We start from the raw sequence: 3,889 nt of genomic DNA, 5'->3' as shown, positions 1-3,889 counted from the left end.
AAAAGATGGCATTGAAGCCAGTGCACTTCGTTTCACAGAAGAGTGGTTAGGATAAGCATATGAATAAGCAGAGAGATTCTTCGAGGACTTATGAACATAATGGTTTGAAGAATAATGCACATATTCATGGCCTTTAGACTTTCCCTGCAAAACAGAAGTGTTAGCATGATGATGTTCATATGAGGATTTTGATCCACGTGAGGAATTTGATCCATATGAAGAATTTGGTCCATATGAGGACTTGGATCCATATGAAGATTTTGATTCATATGAAGAATTTGATCTAGGGTTCCTATTCTTCATGGGTGGTGTCATGATGACATTCACCCGAAGATTTTCAAGGCACATTTTAGGAACCAATATTTTCTTCATAGGGGGACTGTTCTGCAGTTAGTTCCAACATATCATGCAAATACTTCACCATTCTGATTCTTATATAGTTTATAGTTGGAGTCAAATGACTCATCAGAGGAATATAAAGAATCACAAGTAAAGCCAGAGAGAGTGCATGGATCTACAGGAGGTCCTTTTGCAGCAACCCATGAGGTTTTGGGATACTGCTCAGGTTTCCAGTAGGTCCCATCAGCGTTGAGTTTCCTCTCAAAGGAAATACCCTCTTTCCTAGGGTTCTTGTTCAAGATCTGCTTTTTGAGCACATCACAGAGTTTGATGCCCTTTGAGGCTTTCGTAAATGCCTGTCACATACAATTCCTTTAGCCCTACATTATCGTTAGTGATACTTGTTGTATCCTCAGATGAGGAATTTGTGACCACAGAGACAGTTGAAGAATTTGCAGCAAATGAAGCATTTGAACATTCAGGTGATGAATTAGCAGATTCACGCTCAATGCATTTCAGACATGGTGGAATAAATTCTCCTTGAGCGGAAATGATCTGTTGATCAAGCAATGAATCGTTTTCCTTGTGAAGATCTTAATAACTCACTTTTAACTTCTCAAGATCTTGCTTTCTCTGAAGAAATTCATAAGAAAGCTTCTCATGATCAGTTAAGAGGGTGTTATGATGATTTTGAAGGTTGTCAAACCTAGTTTGAAGTCTCTGAAGATTATCTGTCAGAGTCTTGGTTCGGTTCAATTCCTCACCCAACATATCATCGCTTTCATCAAGCATGTTTTGAACTTTTTCAAGAGCTCTTTGTTGTTTAGTGGCAAGGGAAGCAAGTTTGACATAGCTGGGTCCAAATTCATCACCCGATTAATCATCACTAGATTCAGAAAGGTAGCATTCAGTTACCTTGGCACCCTTTGCCATAAGGCATGGTGCAGTGGATGATGATACAGGCGCGAAAGTCATCTCCTTGAGTGATTCCTTGAAATCCTCAAACCATGGATCATGACGAGTACAATGACCTTCATAGACTTCAGAGAGTCGGTCCCAGATAGGCTTCGCATGGTTGAGATGCATGATGTTCCTGAACTGATTTTGGGACAAACAGGAGCAGATGACATCCTTCGCCATGAGGTTGAGTAGAGTGTACTTCCGAATATCATCAGCCTCCGCCATCTTGCATAGATCGGTAAGACCAATCTCAGTGATGGTCCACAGTTCGCTGTTCATCGCCATGAGTCGCTTCTTCATCATGGCCTTTCACTTGGGATACTCATGACCGTCAAAGATGGGGCAAGACACTTTCTTCATTCCTGCAGTCGACATAACTAAAACTCCAGGCGGTTAAACCAAAATCAATCAAACAAGGGAGTACCTTGCTCTGATACCAATTGAAAGTGCGTTAAGTCGACTAGGGGGGTGAATAGGCGATTTTTACAAATTCGTCACTGAGGAATTTCAGGGTGAGGAAATTCCTAAGTCATGAACAACAAGCAGCGGAATAAGTACTCAGGTATAAGCATAACAGAGCAATAGCATAGTCATCATGATGAAATGAAAGACAAACACAGAGTACAGGAAGCGTAAACACATGATAAGCAGGCTGAAGCCAATTTGACTGAAGAAATTGGATTGAGGAAATATGGAAACTCTTCAGTCAAAGTCTTCAAACAGTAATGATTAGGTTCATCAACACATGAATGAGGAAATGAAAGGGTTGAGGAAATAGAACCAGTAGGCTTGGTGAAGACAATGATTTGGTAGACCAGTTCCAACTGCTTTGACAGTTGTACGTCTGGTTGGAGCGGCTGAGTATTTAAACTCGAGGACACACAGTCCTCACTGTATTCTCCTTGAGCTAAGATCACACAGGCCTCGCCCAACACTCGTGGTAAGTCTTCACAGGTGACTTCCAAACCTTCACAGACTTGGTCACTCGGCGATCCACAATTCCTCTTGGATGCTCAGACCATGACGCCTAACCGTCTGGAGGATACACAGTCCTCAAAGGTAACAAGCGTCGGTTCCACACAGGAACAATCTCTTCAGTGATGCTCAATCACTTTGGGTTTGTAGGTTTGGGTTTTCCTCACTTGATGATTTTCGCTCAAAGTCCTCGAAGGATGGGATGCTCTCAATTGACAAGTGTCAGTTTCTCTTGGAGCAGCCAACCAGCTAGTGGTTGTAGGGCGTGGCTATTTATAGCCTAGGGAGCATCCCGACATGATAAGACATAAATGCCCTTAAAGGATATGACCGTTAGATGGTAGGATATTTTGGACAGTTGGCGCGTAGCACAGCAACAGTTCGATTTGAGGTTCCAATTCCTCAGGGCTATCATGTTTCTCACTGTGTAGGCAATTCACAATGGTGAATTCCTAACTCCTCAGTCAAAATAAATTCCTCAGAGACCAAAAGATCTTTGTTCTATCACTGAAGAAATTGACTGAACTGATATGAGATTTCCAATGGCTTCACTCGAAAGGATTGGGTAGGTGTAGGATTTGAGATGAGCATCACTTGGAAATTAATTTCCTTAGTATTACCTCAACCCCGTTTAACAGTACGGTGTTTCCTATGACTCAAGAAGGAGAAAATGAAACTACGAAAACAAAAGTCTTTATGCTTCATAATCCTCGCATGAATATCCAAGTCTTCAAGGTCACACTAATTTCTTCACTTTCAAAGTCTTCAGGAGAACCAAAGTCTTCAGCCGAAGACATTCATTTTTAGGGGTCGACTTTCACTGTAAATATCAAACTCCTCATCGACTTATAGAGCCTGTGTACACTCACAAACATATTAGTCCCTTAACCTATAAGTCTTCAATACACCAAAATCACTAAGGGGCACTAGATGCACTTACACTTCATCAATAATAGTCATCTTGCCCTTCTCATCAGCTAAGGAAATATTCCGCTTGAGGACTTCAATGGGGCTGCCATGATTAAGTGTATCAGCCTGGTAGTTGATTGAAGACCTTGATCTGATGAATTTCATGATCCAGGGAGCATAAGGCTTCAATTCAAACGGAGAAAGAGCAACATTTGCCATAGTCCTCTTGAAGAAATCATGGTAGTTGATTGGAATACCATGCATAATATTGAATAGCAAATTCTTCATGATGCCAACGACCTCTTCTTCATCAGAGTCCTTACCTTTTATTGGACTCAGGGTCTTGGTCGAAATGCGATAGACAGTCCGAGGCGCATAAAGCAATTCCTTCATGAGGAATTTGGTTCTTGGGGCTTGGCGATACTTTAGCGGCTTCATCAAAACTTGCATGAAATGATCAGAGAGCTCGGGTTCATGATAGAGGAGACATGCACCTTCAAGGGGAGGACTGATAGGCAGGGCATGAAGGAATTCAGAGGCTGGTGCTTTGAAGTTTGTGTTCTTTGTCATCCAGTCCAACACCCAAGAATTTATATCATCATAATTGTCGATGATGTGCAGCATCGCGTAGAACTGAAGAATTAGCTCTTCATTCCAATCACATATATCAGTGCAGAAGTTGAGTAGCCCAGCGTCAAGAAGAACA

Source organism: Triticum dicoccoides, chromosome 7B (genome assembly GCF_002162155.2).
Source record: "Triticum dicoccoides isolate Atlit2015 ecotype Zavitan chromosome 7B, WEW_v2.0, whole genome shotgun sequence".
NCBI classification, from domain to species: Eukaryota; Viridiplantae; Streptophyta; class Magnoliopsida; order Poales; family Poaceae; genus Triticum; species Triticum dicoccoides.
Note: the sequence above shows the minus strand (reverse complement) of the source record.